Source organism: Augochlora pura, chromosome 4 (genome assembly GCF_028453695.1).
Source record: "Augochlora pura isolate Apur16 chromosome 4, APUR_v2.2.1, whole genome shotgun sequence".
Taxonomy (NCBI): Eukaryota; Metazoa; Arthropoda; class Insecta; order Hymenoptera; family Halictidae; genus Augochlora; species Augochlora pura.
In genome coordinates this window covers 14766868-14787539 of record NC_135775.1, presented here as the reverse complement: position 1 = coordinate 14787539, position 20672 = coordinate 14766868, and the positions used below count along the sequence as shown (strand labels likewise).

At 42.0% G+C, this 20672-nt stretch overlaps 1 protein-coding gene across 1 annotated transcript in view; it reads right to left on the bottom strand.

Moving 5' to 3' along the window:
* The window catches only part of LOC144469470 (zinc finger protein rotund), a 298144-nt gene that overhangs the window by 10672 nt on the left and 266800 nt on the right, over positions 1–20672 (bottom strand). The gene's annotated exons all lie outside the window — the stretch shown is intronic.

The following is a 20672-nucleotide window of genomic DNA, read 5'->3' as shown; positions in this document are numbered from 1 at the left end:
CTCGCGTTCTCCTCGCTCCTTTTTCGCTCCACTCGTGTCTCTCGGCTCTCTTTGTACGGTAGTCGGTCGTTCCTTCTCGGTCTAGGCAGCCTTAAATGCCTCCTTTTATTCCTCTCGACCATCTCGCTCCTCTTCCTCGCCGGGAAGAAGGAACGACGGAAGAAGAGACGCTTTACGATCGACCAGAACTCCGCGCTATCGATATATCGACTTGAACAAGCGCGGCGTGGCGCGCTCTAATTTGTCCAATCTCTAATTGATACCTCCAGAAGGAAACGGATTCCGAGCGTGCCTCCAGGAACGAAGCTACCGATTTAACGAGGATCCAGACCTCCGAAATTCTCTTGTAAATCCCACTCCCTCTCCAGAAGATTTCAAATTTTGTCAGCCGAAGGGACGGAAGGAGTGGAGCAACAGGAAATCGCAACGATCTATAGCGATCGATGGTGGAGTACAGAACGAAGACGTTCCGGCAGGGTGAAACGCGAGGACCGTAGACGCTTTTGGAAAGACGCGAAGGCGTCGATTTCCTGGCTGGTCGCAGAATCGTTACGTAAAACGACAGATTCCTTTCTCGGATCGACGCGACACGACGGATCGGTCTGTGCCACGCCCCAGGATCGCAGCTACGATCCACGGCCTTCGAAGGATAACGCGCTCTTACACGGATGTCGATGATCCGATTCGTCGGCTCGCGTTCACGCCGGATCGACTCTCGACACTTTTAAGGGGTCTTCCTACTTTAGACGCCGATGGAAAGAAGGGATTTCCTTTCATTGCATCTTCTTAACCCGCTAAGAGCCTTAACCCGACGATTCCTCGATCGTAAACACGCCGGCGCGATGAACGTCCCGCAAGAATCGTTCGATGCGGTTTATCGAGCGATAATCTCGTCGATGCGAGAAAACTGGGACCCGGAATATTTCCGAAAACTCTCGAGAGCTGTGGAGCACGATCCGCACTCTAGCCCGTAGCTCGAAGATTCCGTCGGAAAATGAAATTGAGGATTTTCAGGTAATGGAATGAAAGTTCCAAGTTCGAAGACGCGTGTTCCAATGTTTGAAGAAGCTACTCCGAAAATTGATTGCGATTGCAACTTGGTAGAACTTTCTAGTTTCACCGAGCAAAGTGGCAGTTCTATTTTTCAGAGCCTGGACCGATCGAGACGAAAGAAACCTGATTACAAATTAGGTCGAAGTCGTAGCGGCAGGATCGTGGAGTCGAGAGGAAATTCGAGCGGATTGTCCTGCGAGAGGCGGCGCGGCGAGGAGAGACTGTTCTACTACCGGCGATTTGGTCAGGTCCGTGGCGTCTCCCGAGGCGGAACTATGCGGCCGGAGCCGCGTTCAGACCGTTACAAATTTACAACCGTTATGGCAATAATTTAGCCAAAGCTCGGGGGCTGGTTGGCCACTGTTGGATCGACGAACGAATCTCTCGCGCCGCGTCGGCCGAAACATCCTCCCGTGGACTGGATCGGTTCCACGGATGATCGATGACGGGAGCATCGGACCGTTATGGGCGCAGAACGCCACACCGGAAACCAGAAATTTCGACTCGGCTTCTAGATCGCGGCGTGATCGAAGGTTAGCTGGGTACACTCGATCGAGAAACGCTCGTGGAACGGCGACGAGCGGAACGAACCGAGCGGAACGAATTAACGCGCGAGATCTGTCCGACGACATATTGTGCGGCTGTGCGGAAACGCCTTAGGAAACGCTGTCGCGCGACGGAATTCAGCGGAATCCAGCGGAATCCAGCGGAAACGAGTCAATTATTTCGCGTAACGATCGACCAAGGCGCAATTGTCTTCTTCAGCTAGCTCGTTTACTAATTAATCTCTATTCCCGGCGATTCTTACTTTTTCTTTTGTGTAACAAAAGTTCTTTGTGTTGCAAACAGTCTCTCTCGAACGAGCAAGGACAATAGAATTCGCAGGGTCTACTCTGATTGTAAAACGATCGCTGCGATTCTCGGAAAATATTGCCCAAATTCAAAGAAATCGGACGAATCCTAGAATAATGTACGAAACAATGTCAACGCTAAACCTAATAAGCGCCAAAGATGTTTCACGTGGGATACTTTAGAAGAATAACGAGAAAAAATTTGTTTAAACTTTCCGCCGTTTTATGTGCACCTTATATGCACGATTCGCTTAAGATATTTCTGTAATTTTATTACCGTCCAAAATTTTTTCACCTATCAGTTTTAAAATTTAGTCACCTATCAGTTTTATAGAACTACGAAATATAGTGTGCATTACTATTGTTAATTCATGATTGCTAAATTCCATTATGAATGCACATGTATGTATTATAGTTAACATTATAATGAACAATTTAAGTATTTAAATCCTTTAACTATATAAATGTTTACGCAAGAAAAAGAATGAAGAATATCATTTATCAAAACATTTAGTTTTAAATACATTTATGGTTTCACAATCGGAGTAGAACCTAACTGACAACGATGAAATGCAAAAATTAACAGCCAGTATACCAAGCACAATAAATGCGATTATAAAAGCATACGGCGAATAAATTGATGAGAAGAATATATAATTGTTTTTCATTATTATTGGTAAGTTATTTGATTAATTATTAATTAAATGCAATCACTAATATTGTCCAAATTAGCAGACATAAAATTTAATCGTGTTTATTAAAGTTTCCATAATTTCTTCTTTAAATAGCAGTAAAAGTTAAAGATATGTTCACATACTTTTTAGTGGCAGTTGTATGTCCTACGAAAGTGTTTCTATAATTTGAATAATTTTAAAATAAAAATGTGAAATCGCTCATATTAACCGCTTAAGTTTAGCGTTAAGTTTAGTGTTAATCTTTGCACTACAGTCGTCTATTCTGTGGCATTACTAAAAATTGTTGTATCAAGTTCCGCGATCATTTTTATATTATCAAATTCGTTGAAATTTAAAACAAAACTGTTCAAAGTGTAACTGTTATATAAGCCACAGGACTCAATTCCATACGTATAAAGTTCACTAAGTCATACAGATGCATCATGTAACATTATGAAACAATTTGTCGTACAAAAATTAAAATGAAATACCGTTCAAAATGAAATAAATTTTTAAAAACTGCACCAATCGGCTTGAATTTTGTTTAGGTATTAAAAGGACTAGTTTACTGGACAATGTTTAAAAAAATGTTTTCAGAAATTGTTAGTACCACTATTTACTTATATAATAGAAACAGTTATTAAGCAAATAATTTGTTTCAATCTTTACATTTCCAACGAAATTTATCGTGCAGATTTCTAGACATTCCACGTTCATGAAATGCGCTGCAACTAGTGACATAGCATGGGCTTATGAATACGACATGCAAGCAAAGTCAATAATTTGCGACTTCGTCCACTGTCTTCTTTAGTCATCTGTCTCTTACCACTATCGGTTTAGACCATTGCGTTCTTCTATTGTCGTGGCGATGTTCATACGGAATTCATTCGCGTTAGTAGAAACGGACAATATAAATAATATTATGTGGGAATTTCGAGGTGCTACCGTGAAAATATTCATTAGATTTCGAACGATAATGCTCTATTGCAACGTGTTACGCGAATTTTTAGTCAAAAACTTAACAAGCGTTATCGATTAAGCACCTTATTCATCAAATATGGCCACGTGTGACTTTCTCGGTAATAGAACGGTTATTTAATTACAGTGCTTGATATCATCTTTACGGATTTGTACAGTAAATCTTTTCGCATGTGCTGTCTTAGATGGAGCTGATTACATTCGAAAGGTATTTTAATACAATATACGCTGATAGAAAATTAAGTAAATTTGAGAAACCGGTAGGAAATTCTTAGAATTTCTCCAACTTACATGGAAACTGTAACAAGTGATGAAACTGTAACAAGTACATTAAGTACCAGTATGATAAAAGTAACGCCAATTTTATGAAAGAGAATTACAGTCTCTTTCTGGCGATACATCCATCGCGTTTTTAATAATTTCATCCGACTAATTTTGGCATTCGCTTTAAAAGTTCGTCTATTATTTCTATTCATATTTGGTTTCATGTATTATGTATTCCGTTATACATATTTAAAAACTCAACGAACAGATTCCTATAAATGAAAGAACTAATCAATTAGATTTATATTAAATAAGAAGGTGTTTTGATACTTTTAAATAAGAGTGTACTTTGAATCGAGATTTCACTGTATTTCGTAAACTCAAATTACCACTTTGGGAAAGGGGTTTTGAGTCGATCGTGGTCATGAAAGAGAATTCACAGAAGGAGTTGAAAGCTATGTCGCCTTCGACGTTTGAAAAATGTTTTGGAGCCTGAGGGAATCGTTTGTACGTTATTGCTTCGGATTGATGGCGACAGTTTTGATGGCGACAGAAACAATATTGATGAGACTCGATGAAAAAAATTAATGTCGTTGCGGTAAAAGTTTACATTTCTAATAATTCTTTGATACAATTATATTGGCCATAAAGGATGCGATTAGATTTCATCTCCCAGGAGACGACGGTGGCTAAAAGGATAGAGACTCAAAGTTGCAAAACTGAACATCGGGGACGATTATCAATCCGTTTATCATTTTTCGGGTAGAAATAAGTTCGAATATAGTATTGTGGCAATTAAGAGCCAAAGTTACATAACGTCAAATGGGAATACTGTTTCGGGTTTCGAGTTAAAATGGCTTCAAGTGCCAAGGGTTGATTAGCGAAACTGGATATACACATCCATCCAAAAGTAACAGGACATCTGCTTATTTAATACAAATCATAACTTTTTCATTCAGTTTTGCCAATGTCTGCGAGTTTTATGGCATTATATTGTCGGAAGTACATATTAGATGTAATATGTTTGTCACTTATATGATTAGTTTTTTTATTTATTGCATTCTGTGCATTGAAACGTATGCTAAGTTCATTTCACACTCGATATCGTACACACTGTTTCTCTATATACTTTCTAAATATGTGCAACATAGTATAAAATATGAAGAACCAAATAGGAACAGAAAGAATAGACGAAATAATAAAACTAAAATAATGGATGTGTTACACTGTTAAATATACATAATCTAATTGTTACACTTTCTTCGAAATGAGTTTGAAATAAATTAAATAAATTATAAGCATTTGCTGTTGGTTGTTTAAATTTATTTCGCGATTTGTTAAGGTCCCAATACTTTTGGAGGGTGGTGTACATCGCAGGAGTCGACGTTTACACTTGGACAAGGACCGTGTCTTTCGAGCCGACGCTGCGCGTTAATTCCGAGTCCGGTCGGAACTTTTTCCTTGAACCCCAAGGATGCTGCGCCTCAAAAGTCGCTAAATATAAAAATGTCGGAACAAAAGGCGTCGGAGAGGCCGACAGACACGAATAATTCGTCTGTCCCGTTACCGGTTTCGCGATTCGCGCGAAGACGTTCGTTAATTCCAACGATCTGCGAGATCTCGAGGCCGAGACTATCGATCGCGGGATCCTTTTACTCATGATTTATTCGGACCCGGTCCGGTTTGCGTGCGTCTTCAACAGCTGACTCGCAGGCAGCCGAGAGACTCGAGACGAGCCGAGCCGAGTCGATCTGAGCGGAGCGGAGAGCCGCGTCCTTTAACGGTCCGGGGCCAGCGGTGTATTTTTTATTTCCTCCTTTCAAAACGCGTCCTTGCCGGTGTCAAGTTCGCACTTGGGGCCCGCGTAACGCGATCGCTCCCGGGCCCCCTTCTCTTCTCCCACAGGCCCCGTGGACGTGGACGCGAACATCGCGCCTCTCTCTTTCGGGGCCCGCGCGCGATTAATCCGAGAGGATTAAGGAATCGAGCAGGAAATTCGCTTGGGACCAGGCAAACCGGCGTTCCCCGTCGATTAAAAATCGAGGAGCTGCTCGATCTTCGATCATCCGGGACCCTTCACTTCCGCCGGAGCTTCCTGTCGCATCTCGCAGCCAGTAATATCCTCTCTCTTAACGAGAATCGAGGTTTTTTTCGTCATTCAATTCGACGTTTCTTCCCGCGGATGGAATTTGGAGAATCGATGATCGAGGAGAACGAGTCTCGATCAGAAATAGCTCGATGATTTCAGAGGAACCGAAGCTGACGATCTCCGCTAATTTGCTTCGCTTGATTTATGGCTAGCGATCGTATACATACCTGTGTGTACACCGAAACGAAGATATTCTAACGTTAGTGATCAGAGAAATTAAGCTTTGCTACATTGATCATAGTCAGCTCGAATATTTACGATCTCTGAGATGTTCGGCATGAAGAGTCTATTCATTATCAAATTGTCGAAGACTGTGCTTCGAACTTTATCGTTTCGGCGGTATTTGAAAAAATCCCTGCAGATTATGGTAAGGTGGACGATAAATAACGTTGTTCTGTCATCGCTGAAGACCAACTTCCCATGCGTCAACCATTGTATTTTTATGCGAATTACTGAATAGAATTCGCTACTCATCTTTTCTGACAATTTGATGAAAAATGTATTTCTGCCAACACTAGATCCTCGTCGAATTCAGCGAGTCTGCCAGATTTCAAATCGCCAGAAAAATCAAAATTATCGTTTTCAAATTTTTTAAATCGATGCTTTTTGATATCCAAAAGACTAGTGAAACATTTGTATACAGAAAATTCATTTGAAAACTTTCAATTCAAATAGAGTAGATTTATAACCATGATATCATTTATTTTTAGGATCGCTTTGAAGGTTATTCGGAATGTACTATTGTTCTTTAGACTGAAACCTATAGTTTTGTTTATAGTTTTTTATTCTACTCGTAAGATTTCGTTTTACAAGGGTATTTCATAAAATGGAAAGTTTGTTTAATTATGAAACTTCTACATTGCTATTTTTTCTTTTCTTGTTAATTTGTATTGAGACCAGTGATAGTTTATTGTTTTCAATCCTTTGTTTTGGATAGATGAAGCGTGCTCTACTGGATGACCCTCCAAATAACCTTTATAACGATTATCAAGTTTTTAAATGAAGACTTTGTACGCAAATTGAGTAGCACTCTTGGTAATAGTTTTACTGTTATCCACTCAAAACTCGTAAAGCACAAAATGACGGATGTAGATTTTAATCACAGTTCATTCCTCCATTCTATTAACGGTATATTAATTGTAATGAAAGCACTAAAAACCAGTAAATTTAATTAGTATACGAGATACATAATAGTAAATCATGTTCGCGAACAAAATGACATTGTTTCTTCAATTTTTAGAGATTTCTTAACGCTAGATCTCTTAATGATTTCTTAAAGTGATCTCTTAAGGATTTTTCCTTTGCAGTTTCTGATATTGTAAAACTGTTTCTAAGAGTAATGTTTATTTAAACATTTTTAAACAAGCATAATCTTTGACTTTTGAATTTCTTCCTTTAAAAATCAAGCCTACGATCTATGATCGGTATGCTTGGTAAGTTTGGTATGCTAACATCCGGACGGTGAACATTTCTGACAAAAATGTAACTGAGAACAGCTAGGATCATTTATAATTTTATTTATTTTTACACCGTCTCTAGACACTTTTGTTTTCTTTTTATAAACCTCAATAAACGTGAAAATACCAATTCATTGTCTGAATTTAGATAGCCCAATACCGATATTTATACTCTGGGTCCAAACGAGCCGAAGCCACGTCGTTCCACTGTTAATATCCACCTTATCTTGTACGATGCATAATTTTATAGTTCCACTACACTTCTCTCCTTATCCTGTAGACTTTGTTCATTATCAGAACAGAACAGATGTCGTTTTATATTGTGCTCAAATGGATTTATTTTTGTATAACAAATAACAAAAATGGAAATCGAATAAAGTATAAATAAATCGAATTTCGTTGTTGTTATGAAACAACGTAAGTGGGTGGTTCTAGTGTTAATACATTGTCGAGACGAAAGATGTTTGAATCCCGCATACGACAAGTCGAAAAAGAATAGGCAGCTCATGGTCAACAGATTTTTCGAAACTGCAAAGCAGTTGACGGTAGGTAACGCGTGAAAGTTTTCAGTAATTTTGCAGCTTGTTCGCTGTGTTCGAAGTCGAGCGTAATATTGTCCGCGTGCGAGAGGGAGAGAGAGAGAGAGAGAGAGAGAGAGAGAAGAGACACGATAATGATAATAATGATAGTAGTTTGTTGCAACGCGCTGTTAGAACAAGCCCCGCCATTATGAAAAATCCCGTTCGCTCGTAAATTCGTGCGCAGATAAGGGGACCGTAAACTAGCCAATTAACGCCGATTCCCCGCGACCGATAGAACCTTTACGGCCGATCTAATTTCGTCGCGTCCGAGCCCTAGGAGCCCTTGCAAGCTTTCACGAGCCCTTGCTCCCCGTTTCGCGAAAATCGTCCGCGCGGTTAATGCGACGGTGCGCGCAATTACACGGTTATCGAAAACGTCGCGAGCCTCGCGACAGCAATCGGGTTTATTCGTTAATAAAATTTTATTGCTCTCGAGGGAATGGCTGCGCGAAACGTAACGAAACGAAACGAAACGAAATGCTTCTGGTCTCCCGCTCTTGCGAAAGATCAATCTCCCGACTCTCCGGTGGTTTATGCTTCCCCGAAAACCGTCAATCGATAGCGAAACACGGTCCCCTTCCGACGTTACAGTTCCCGCCGATTTTTCTCCGGCCGACCTCAAAAATCAACCTGTTCCCTAGCCCAATTAGCAACTTGTCGCATTTCTCCTGCCGCGTCTCTTTAATTACCCGTTCCTACAGGATGTTCCACCTGAAACGAGCCAACTAATTATTTTATCTAGTCGGTGATGCCGAGAGAAAGGTTTCTTTTGCAATTCGAGTCGCTGAACGAATCAAAAGGAGAAAGAAATTCTCGACGACTCTAATTTTTCCAACGCTTCCATCATTAGCGTGTGTAAATCGTTGCTAAGCGATCCGAATTTTGTTTGGACTTATTTACGTGCGATAAAAACTCTTCGGTTTGTGATACAGAGAGATTAATAGGTGTGTAGAATTTTGTATGAATAGTATTTGAAAGAATCAAGGGGTACAAAAAGTTCATGGAATCGCAGATAGTAGGATAGCGGAACGGGTTACTGTTAGATTACCAATTGCTGTGCCTTCGGTTCGTTTTCAGGCATAATTAAGTTTATATTTATCAAATAAGACATATTACATTTTTTTATTCTTTTCTTTTGTCCATATTTGAATACAAAAACTTAATACGTCTTGTTCCATCTATGCGAGAGTCATTCCATGTAAAAAGGATCAATTTTATAGCTCGATGTCAAGGATTTTCATGATATTGAAATATATTCTCGTCCATGTGCAGTTAAGGGAGAAGCTTTAAGTTACCATTTTTCTAATTTTGAAATTAGTTAAGAGTTACAAGCCATTAAAGTTTCCAGTTTTTGCTGATTTTTATGAAAACTTCTCTCACGCTCAAATTTATATCTCCGAAATTATTAAAATACGAGATTCTTTTTGGTAATCTTGGCGAGAATACGTATCCGAAAAAGTTCGTATATTTTTCGACATTTTCTCAACATCCAAAAAATGGAAATATTTTTATCCTGAAAATTATTCATTTTCTGTGAAGTCGACCTTTTTCATTTCAGACCACCTTATCACCTCATATTATTTGAATGAAGTAGTGGAACGGAATCGACACTTTTAAAAGACAGTCGATAGTATCATTAATATTCTGAGACGAATTTTAGTAATCCCATCTTGGCCAATTTTGCTTTTGTTATAATAATCACACGTGTCAGTTCCAGTCTGCGTTATTTTCACAATAATCAAAATCACTGACATCGAGTTACAAAAGTGATTCGTTTGACGTGAAATGGCGCGTAAAGTTAATTCCGTGGTTGTTAAGAAGAACACCACGTGCCTCATGTTTCCACTTTCGAAATATTATTCTTATTTAAGGTTATGCTCACCAATGCTTTGTATTAGTAGTATTTCAAATTGCATCATTTTCTTTAGTCTATAGAATTTGCTTTCACGATGTATATTCTGATAAATACGCCCTGTATGCTATAGTTCAATTAAAGCGATATCTTTTGAAATTGTGACATGCAGCGTGTTTCCTTACAGCCACAGAGTTCTGCTTGCAAGCAAACCGAAGGCACAGCAATTGATCACCACACACTAAATGCACTGCCATTATAATGCGATTAATACAGTTGTGTTGACCGCACAGAGTTCGGTGAAATTCCGACTCGAAAAGTATACGTGTCCAGTCCGATATGATGGAACATTTAAGTTTGAGGTGCCGCAGTATACATATTTGAGCAGGTAACTACATTGCTACATTATGGGCACGAGCATGTCACTACATTATGGAAAAATAGAATATCTATCATGAAATGCCTGTGTCCAAAAGACAGTAAATTTTAACGACGAAAAACAGGAACAGTCATGGTCATAAGCTGACACGGGATTGACATGCAAATATCCTGAGTCCTGAGTTTCATCAATTCGACATCGTTGATTAGGTGCAAGTACAGAGTACAGGATAATTAATGTGTATCAATGGTATCTCGATTCGCTAGAAGAAATTGTTTCGGGTGAATATTCTGCAGCAGAAGGGAAGAGACGATGTGTACAGCGTTCAGGTTGCGCGAATCCTTTTAAGGAAGAAATTCGAGGCGCAGCTTGAGAACCGCATAATTTATGACAGAATAAAATCTGCCGATGAGGCGAGTTCTGCCTCTACTCTCCTCTCACGAAATACTTTTTCCGCAACGAATTATGAACGCCTGATCGAGGATGAGCAACTACCAAGGTTCTTCTCGTAAATAATATCCGGACCGATCGATGCAAATTACGCGCCACCGGTTGCAAATTTACACTTTTAATTGATAGAAGACCGGGGACGCGACCCTGAAGTGCCACCTCACGAAATCTCTCGACGACGGTGCCCTTCTCTCTCCTCTCCCCCTTCCTTATCTCCGTCTCTTTCTCTCTTCCGTCTCATGATAATTTGACATCAATTACGGCCAATTTTCGTTGCGAAAATGAAAGAAAAAGAGAGAGGGAGAGAAGGAGGCAAAAGAAAAGAGTAGCGGCTCGAAGGAGCGAAATTAACGAGCAACCACCGGTGATCGAAGAGAGAAACGACTGCTCGACTTTTCTCCAAATGAGAAACAACCCGATCGCGCTCGCTGGGAAACGGTCGGAACGGACGGAACGGTCATCGAGTAATTATTTATTGCTAGTGGACACGGTCCGGACGCGTTTAATTGCGCTTTAATGGCGGAATGTCGTCGAATCTGGCTTGGTATTGCTCGAGATGTAACTCGATTAAAGGGTAGCCCGCGGATTAAATGGATCTACTTCGAAAAAAGAAACACCACCTATCTGCTGCCATAACAATTTTGCGAATCGTTGCACCTTTAACGATTTAATCTGTCCCCTGTCCAATCTGAGAAATTCATTTGCATCGCCGCTGGTTCGGGTCGGACGAGTTTCATCGGGATCCATAAAACTTGAAGGGACTGGCTGGCTCCCTTTCGGTCGTATACCTAGTTTCGCTAAAACTTCACCAGAAGTGCAAACGAACCGAAACGGATATTATTATTTTAATTTCGATTACAACACCGAGTTCGGTAATCACCGCGACCAAAGCTTCGGGCTACGTCGATTTCGATTTCGTGAAAAAATCACGGCGTCTGGAATTTCGTGGCTCGAAAAAATTAGCAAACCAGAAGTCGACGGCGAGGCAATCAAGTTTGATAGGAAAAAACGACGAAAAAGTTCTCCGATCTCAGAATTTCGTTTAATCGTCGAACAAAGTCGCCCGATTTCACGATTAATATCGGAAGCCGAGCCGTGCCGAGCCGATCGAAAGTTATTGGATCGCGACAAGATGAAACGAACGACGGTGGCTCGAATTACCAGATACCCGGAATTAACGCTTTTTTAATTACGGAACGGTGGTGCAGCGGCAGCGGCGGCGGCGGCGGCGGCAGCGCGCTACGGCCCGAGGCGGATTCGGTGCTGCTGTTGCCGCGATTCCCTGATTAATTGGCCACGATTTACTCTCGGGCCCGAGAAAATCACGCTTGCGGTGATCTCTTGAAACGCGCCGGCCCTTGATGACTGCTAGGAATCCTGATTAATCGAGCCAACAAAGTTTCTTTTTTCGAACTACGCCGCGTCGTAGCCGCGTCGGCATGTGGGCTAGATTCCACCGGAGAGCATACAATTTATTTCACGGATCGATCCTTTCCTGCTCCTGGACGGAGGGGACAGGATCATCGGAGAGTTTGCCGATCCTGTCGATAAAGATCAATTCAATTAACGCGGCCAATTAATTTCGGCTACCATTCACCGCCGACAAGACGATTCGGCGGCGGGCGTCAATATTCCCTGGGACTTTTAAATCTAAAATAATCCATGAATAATGCATGACCCCGTCTAAAATTAACCGGGCCTCGCGAAATTCCGAGAGCTGTCGGCGCCGAGATTCTCTAGAAACTCCGGGGCCCGTTGCAATCATTTCAAAAAACATATTTTCAACGAGTTGCCGATGAAATTGAAGCGGAAGTTAACATGGAAATAAATCGTAGCCGCGAATTATAATTCGCCGGTTCGTTGAACCATGATTTCGATTCGCTTTCGGCAAGACAAGAGACCCGGGCGTTGCGTTCTAACGATTTCGTAGGACAAATTAGCGAGGTGGATCCTCGATCTTTGGGCCGTCGGGGCCCGCATCGATCGCCGGAGACCGTGGCCGGTGCCTACGCGTAGCCTCGGGCCAGGACTCGTAAATTCAATTTAAATATTCGACCTTAATGACGGTGCGCGTCAGCCGCGAGAGACTATTCGGTAGTCGTCAGGGCCGCGTCTCGAAGATAAAGCAAGAAGAAAAAACGAAACCGTCAAATTTCCTCTCTCGTTGCTCGTCCTCCACGATCTCTCTGGCAGCCACAGCAGCCACAGCAGCAGATCTCTTATAGAGAACGGAAGCCGATTGCCGAAAGCGAGTCTGCGAGCAATCAGCGACGCAGCCGAGAGAAGTCCGGCAATTATTTATTGCTGTATTAAACATCGAGCGAGGCCGAAACAATCAACTTCTTGCTCGCGTCTCTACACTCTTTCTCTTTCCGCTTACTTTTTCTGGCCCGTTTCCCGGCCGGACACTTGCCTCGGTTTAATTAGTAATAAAGGGAACCGCGAAAGCACGAAATTGTTTATTGCGATTAACGATCGGTCGTCGCGGAACCCGCGGGAAAAAGAGCGAGGGATACAGAAACAAGAGGGAGAAAAGGAGAGATATTAGCGCGAGAAATAAAAGGCGAAATTGATTCGATGAGATTGCGTTACGGGTTAATCGGCGCCGCGATCGGCCCGAGATTATTTTATTGTATTAAAGAAAATTATCCGGCGGACGCGATTACCCTGATGGTCTCTAGTCATCGCCACTCTACCGTTTTCCCTATCCTTCACCTGCCGCGTCCCTTTCTCTCTCCCTCCCCAACCCCAACTCTCCCCGTCTCTCTTCCATCGCACCCTTTCCCCCTTCTACATTAATCCACGAGCAAGCTCGAACTCTATCGAATCGTCTCCGGCGAACGTGGTAATTAACCAAAATTACCGAGCAAACGATAGTCATTATCGTGCTCTAACTTCCACGAAATTGAATGTAAATACGGATTAACCGAGCCGGATGCGTGGCCAACGATATCACGCTGCATAAACCTGATGCACATTTTTATTCCGCACCGAGCGGAATCGTTCGCGCGCTTAGAGGAGCTTTTATCGGAGGCAGCTGAGATTTTTCCGCGTACGCTGAACAGAACCGGTTCATTCGGTTCGAATTTGTTAACGATATTCACTTACTGATTTATTTATTTGTCGGAAGAAGAATCCATTTTGAGAACATCATGGAGGAACCTCTTCGACTGATTCGTTCGGCTGACCCATTTCAACGGACATATTCATCGACATCGGTAACAGCAAGATTGACACATTTTCAGTCAATGTCACTGTGTTTAAAATAGGTCTTTTGAAACTGTTTGTTCCATTCACTGACTTGCCGTCATTCAACATACGTTATGCTTTGTTATTGTGAGTGCAAAAATATATATCAATTATTACAAATAAATGGTAAGAATCAAGAAAGCGGCGCATCCGACTCGCAAAATACTTTGGGGTATGAATGAATTCAACAATACGTAACAAATATTAACGTTTCTAAAAACCCTACTTAAACTGTTATTGTCGGCGCACACTGTGACGTGTTTTTCTTGTTTTAAAATAGTTCGGTGCCTCGGGGATGTTTAAAGTACAATAAAATAAAAGCGGTCTAGTAATAATGGACAGGAGATGAAACCATTGATGACTTTAAACTCAAACAAAAGATTAAGTAATGTATGACGTGCTTGAAGAGGACAAAGTTCAAACTCAAACATAAGGTGATGATAATTATGGTCATCGAATGCCATTGGACAATCCATACGGAAAGTATACAATCGCAAGAATTGTTATTGAATGCTCTGATCATTTATTCGCTCGTTTGTAGTTTATTTTAATGTTAACTGTAAACTCATTGACAGATCGTGGATCATTATGCAACACAAAAATGTTCTGACTCAATTGCAAGAATCACAGATTCAATGAAAATGCATTTCTTCTTTGATGTTCTAAAATTTCTCTAATACGTTTACATTTTAGAGTTTTATCTAGTCATTTATACATATTCTTTTCTATGTAATCACAGACGCCGAAAATTCGCTGTACGGTAATTAGCGAGCGCGAGTTCTATAAAATCACGCACCGATCGATTAGGATCACGGCAGAGATTCGTGGGATCGCGATAGAGAGCGGAAAACGACGAATAGCTCCCGTCAATGTCCTCCGAGTTGTTTTTCAATCTGTCGGCTGGAAATTACCGGGGCTTCGCTGAGCCGAAAACCGATTTTCTCGCGGTGCTCGAATCGATACGGTTATTTAACGAATAAAGCGATCCGCCACGCATCAATTTCCATCGGTTCGCGCGCTCGCGCGGGGTGCGACGGTGCAGGGGGATGGGTACGAAAGTGATTCCCCCTGGACAGGTCGAAAACCGCGGTCGCCATCCCCGTGACAACCTGTTGATAGAAATTTTCGTCCAGTGAAAACGAAACGCGTCACACGAGCCCCGGCTCCCGGTCGACGCGCGATAATTGCATCGGCGTCGCGACGCCGGAAATTCTCCCAGCCACCGACTCTATTTTCCTCGAGCTTTTTTATCTTTTTTTTTTTTACGCCGGCACCCCAGCTTTGTCCTGCCGCGAGATTTTTATTGTTCGCCGATCGAATTTTGAAACGCTCGAAATCGAGCGTCCCTCGAGCTCCAACGAAACAATATTCGTGGCGGATTCAGAAAAAGAAGAATTTCAGCCGAGATTTATCGGCACCGAGCGTTTCACCGCGTCGGGACCAAACCACCCCCCAGGCATCTGCTCGCGAAATTATGGCTGCTGGTCTCGGAGCAAGTGCGACGCGTTAGCGATCTAGTTGAAGGTAATTGGATTTACATAATGATCCAGAGAAGGAACGTCGTGGTTCCAGTTGAAAAGTCTTGAAACGTTTTACGATAGAACCTCGGGAGGAGCATGGAAGACGCTATAAACGCGTGGAGCCCGCCAGACCAATTATTACAATCTTCTCTCGCAGCATCGTTGGCCTTCGAGGAGCCATTTATTGTGCGCGATGTAATTAAAGTTACGACTTCAAACTTTTCGGAGTTCGCTCGCTTAATTCATCGCCGTGAATGCAAGAAACGGGGCGGCCAACAATACCGAATATCTTTCCGCTTTTCGGTTGCCGGTAACAAAAACGCAACGGCCATTGTCCCGCCGTTTAGCAGTTCCATTAAAACGCGCGCTTTGAGATTGCCGCAACGAGAAGCGGTTTATGGGACAAAGGTGCGCGGAATTAGGATAAATATACGCCCAGGCCGGTGCTGTTTCAACCCTTCGAGCGGGACGAAAAATTTCGTGAAACCGTCTGAGAAAATAATCCGGTCCATCGATCATTCTCGGTTTCCTCGGGCATTGATGAATTTCCGGCTTTCGCGGCGAAACTACGAGTGGGCGCGTCGCGTCCTGCTGCAACGTGTTGCAGCGCGTTGCATCTTTGCGGGATGAAAAGGGAGGGCCCCCTGTTTTCGAGATATCGCCGAATGCTTCTCGTCGGGGAAGAATCGACAGATTACCGGGACGCGACTCGAACGATCCTCGAGAAATCCGAAAAGGCACTTACACGCGTTCGCAGCGGGCCCCTCCGAGCGACGGGACAGGCCCCACGGCCATCCGTCATTCTCCAAGTTGACGTTCAAACTCGAGGTCCACGCAGGGAAAATATTTGTCGGACACCCAAACAACCGGTCCCCTCTACCGACGAGAAACCGTCGTGATGTTTCAATATTCCGGATTATCGAGCCTTTTCTTCGCCTCTCGATTTTTTCCCGAATCGTCGACGCGTCGCTTCCGATCCGTTAAGACTCTGCGGAGAACTTCTCCAAGTTCGGAAACATGAGATAACTTATGAATATCACCCTGGGCCCAATTGTGTGTTCTCTAACAGTTCGCCAGCTATGTCCAGTTCACATTTCTGATAACAAAACCTTTTACATTTTATTTTCGTAATGTCTCAGAAAATAAAATGCTTGGGTCAAACATGACTCGGCACCGTCTTCTTACTCACCATCCGACCGTCTGCTTTCTAACTGTTAATGCAAATAGTGCGAACATATATCCATCGATTTCATCAATCATCTACTGCACTTTTTCAAACAAAATTCCAAGTGTATTAATTAAACTAATTTTACAACATTATTATAGTCTGCATAGATTTAACATATTAATTTAAGGAATTGCCTTTGTCTTACGATTTTCAACTTTGACATAACCTATCCATGTTAAATCTCTGGATTCTTTGATCTTTAATTAATGAATAACTTCCTATACAAATTTAATAAATAAATAAATTGCTTCTCGGTACTAGTAATCTTCGTTATTTGACTTTTAATTCTTTGCACTCGAGTGGCGATTTTGAGTCGCCATTCAAAATCGTTACAGTAATTGTTCAAATAATTGTAACAGTACCAGATTTGTTTATGGCTGAAAAAACTGTTGAAAGTGCAAGTATTGCACGTATAAACAGGTTCAATTTCATATGTAAGATAAGTTGCAATAATGCATGTAAAATGTAAATACTGTAGGTTAAAAACATCTTTTGCATTTCGAATTAAAATAGCTCTGCGAGTGCAATGGGTTAACCATACACTACGATTTCTTTCATGGCTACGTTAATTAGCATTTTCTCGTTACGACTAAAATCGACAAGCCTTATTATGTGTTTTCATTTACCTTCATCTTTAGATTTTGATAACAGAAGAATCAAGCTTTGCTTCGTTATAAATAAAATCATTGGTATCTAATAGATTATATATGAAATTGTCGTCACGAGTTTGTTTCGTCATAGTGCGATTGGTTTAATGTCTTCGTAAAGGAAACTAGATTATATTACAATTTATGAACACTCTAGTAAAAATTTATTTGCGAGTAAGGATTTTTTAAACTATCAGAAACGTTTTTCTCGGAGAACTAGATTATATATTAAACACCCAAATAATCGGAAAAATGAATAAAATGATCTTCAGTCACGTACATAATGAAATTATACGTTTACAATTGTTAGAGACCCGAGCGATATCTTTGTCGTTATTATATATTTAATAACAAGTCTATTGCGATATGCGACGAGTGTATATGCGAATGAGACCTTGTTCGTGTCGCATAACGTGCACCTTTCGTATCGAGAATGTGAAAGAAATACATAGAAAAGATACAAATTATAGAAGTCTCTGTTTATTATCGACTTGTACTAATATTTTCAAATATAGTATATTGTATAGTATAGTGATTAAGAATAATTCTAGTTCTTCTTCTCAAGAATAATTCTTCTAATTAACTTAATTAAATGAAACAGTCAAGATTCCTAACATGTTGCAACAGTTTATATTGAGTGTTTCTTAAAGATGCACAGAAGTGGGCACCAAGTGATTTATCATGACAATATAAAGGAAATGTAGAACAATTTCATTTTCTATTCGGTGCTCAGTTTTCGAGAAAATGAATTCGAAAATTCGCTTTTTACACACGCTCTTGTGACTACAGCTAATATGCCGTAAATTATCTCCAATTGTTCTTCATCTTGTAAATAAAAATGGACAATTTGAGAAGAGCAGATACTTTTATAGTTGTTAACAGTTATTGACACAATTTGCTATACGTCGCTCAACTAATCGTGTCTTAGCCATAAGAGATTTGTACGAAGCAAATTGCCAAACTAGATTTAGTCGAAAACTGATAAATGAACAAAAGTTATTCTACATCTTCTTCGCATTCTTTCATGAGAAATTACCTGGCGCCCGCTTGTATATATCTTTCAGAGACACCCTATGCACGTGTAGGGGTTAAAGATCGCAACATTGCTCGGAACGCGTCGAATCGAGAGCGTGCAACAGGAGTCCCGAAAAACGTCGTGTCCCAGGTGAATTATCTCACCGGCGGCACCGCGGCTAATACGCAACATTTCGAGCGGGAATGGCTTCTGAATTTCGCAAATCTCTGCTTTTTTTTTGTCCGCGTCGAAGGCTTGATCGGCGGAGCTCGACGCGTTACAAAACGATCGATCCCCCCGGAGGAATTGTCGATCGATTTTTCGAAAGTTTCCGGGGCTTGTTCGCCGCGCGGACTTACGTCTCCCCTGAAATTCGTTCGTTTTCGCAACGGTCGCGCAGCGGCGATTGTCTCGGGAAACATTTATTCCGGATAAAGGGAGACTGACGAAGCGGATTCTTGCGGCCAGAAGCACGATTTACCGGAACGGTATTGTGCAAGCCTCGTGTCTCGGTTGACAGGTTTCCAAGGCATCGTGCTCCCGACCATTACAAGTTGTTAGCGTTTCTCGAGCGTCGCGGTAATGACACCCGACGACGACGACAACGACGACGATGACGATGACGACGGCGACGGCGACGTGTCGGAAAACAACGACGACGAGGACGAAAGCGACGGAGAATAGGGCTACTCGAATGCGATACTGAAATCGAAACAAGCTTCAGTAACGTCCGCCGGATTCCTGGAATTATTAATTATCCCCAGTTTCTGCGACGTCGCGACGCTTGAACCTCAGCTATTCTTCTCTGTTCCGCTGTGTTCGTAACGCTGTCACCGAACTAGCAATTGCAAAAGCATCAGAATAACGGATAGACGCGAGAACCCTGGCATACTTCAAAGAATAGATAAAGATTGTTGTAATTTGAGAAAGAATTCTTTCTACAGAGTTAAAGAAGTTCAACGATACTATAAAAGAACAAAAAGTCGGTACTCTTGTTGAGTGAGCACCGTAGATCTAGACGCGAGGTCGAATGATCCTAGCGCGCTCATCGTGTTCGGATCACGGTTGAAGGTGGCTCGGTGACGATACGTAAGACGTGTAATTTTATCTTGGCAATAGAGTTCGACACCGTTTAATAGAGTTTTGATGGGCGCGTATAAATTTCGAAGGATCGAGAATTAAATGAAATATCATCGATGGTCTCGGAATGGCCTGAGTACGTTCCGAAACAGCGTAGAGGATCGAAATTCATATCCTGTCGATCTCCAGATGCTATTATGAGCTATAAATGCGCGAAGCACCGCGATCGTAATCGTGCGAAAAAGAACGAAACCGGCGAGCACAACAGAAGTACGTACGAGCAAAAGCAAAACCAGAAGCAGAAGAGCTGAAGCATTCTCCTCCGTTTAAGGTCTAATTACGCGTCAATCATGCCGTCGGTAAACCAACACACGTGATGCGCCCAGTATTATGATAATCGCTGATAATCCCCCTCCGGCTCCTCCGTCCCGGAAGATATTGTTCGCGCGAGGATAATCGAGCACACGCAACAAGGACTACTTGATTTTCCATGCGATTTATGCGAATGCGATTGTGTCGCGGGAAAAATCCTCCTTACCCATTCTTTCCCTGCGTGGCTCACCCCTTGCCGTGCGCCGGCCTCGATCTGGGGCCCCATTGGGACCCATATGCACGGAAAATTCTCAAAGGGTGTCTATTCTCCTTCTCATTCTTTCTCCCTGTCCTTCTCTTTCTTTCTTTCTTTGATATATTCTTTCTTTCTCTCTTTATTTTTCTTCTTCTCGCTCTTCCTTCTTTTCTGTTTGCAGGGGAGAATAAACATCAAGGGAGAGAGTAAGTGAATAAGTGAGTAAGAGAGAGAGAGAGAGAGAGAGAGAGAGAGAGAGAGAGAAGGAGAGGGAGTGCAAATAGAGATCAGTGCCCGATTCTGCGGTGACGCTTTGTGGGCCTTTCGTCGGGACGCTTTATCGGTCGGAACGATCGCAGGACCGGCAACAATTCGGAATCACAGGTTCGCGTGTGACGGAGATCTCGGAATCCAAGGGTTCCATGAATGGCTTTGTGCTTCTGTTTACTACTGTTTACGCTACCAATTCTATACCACTTAAATTCCTACGCGTCGTCCTGTTCGACGTTCGTTTATCTTCATGGAGAAACTCGCCAGAAATCGTTTCATATTTAATCCCTCAACGCCGGGACCATACAAAAAGAAAATAGTTGGAACTATATAACGCATTGCAATATACCATCTAAAACAGCGCACACAATTATCACCTAAACTATAGTCTGTTTTAAAAAATGTGT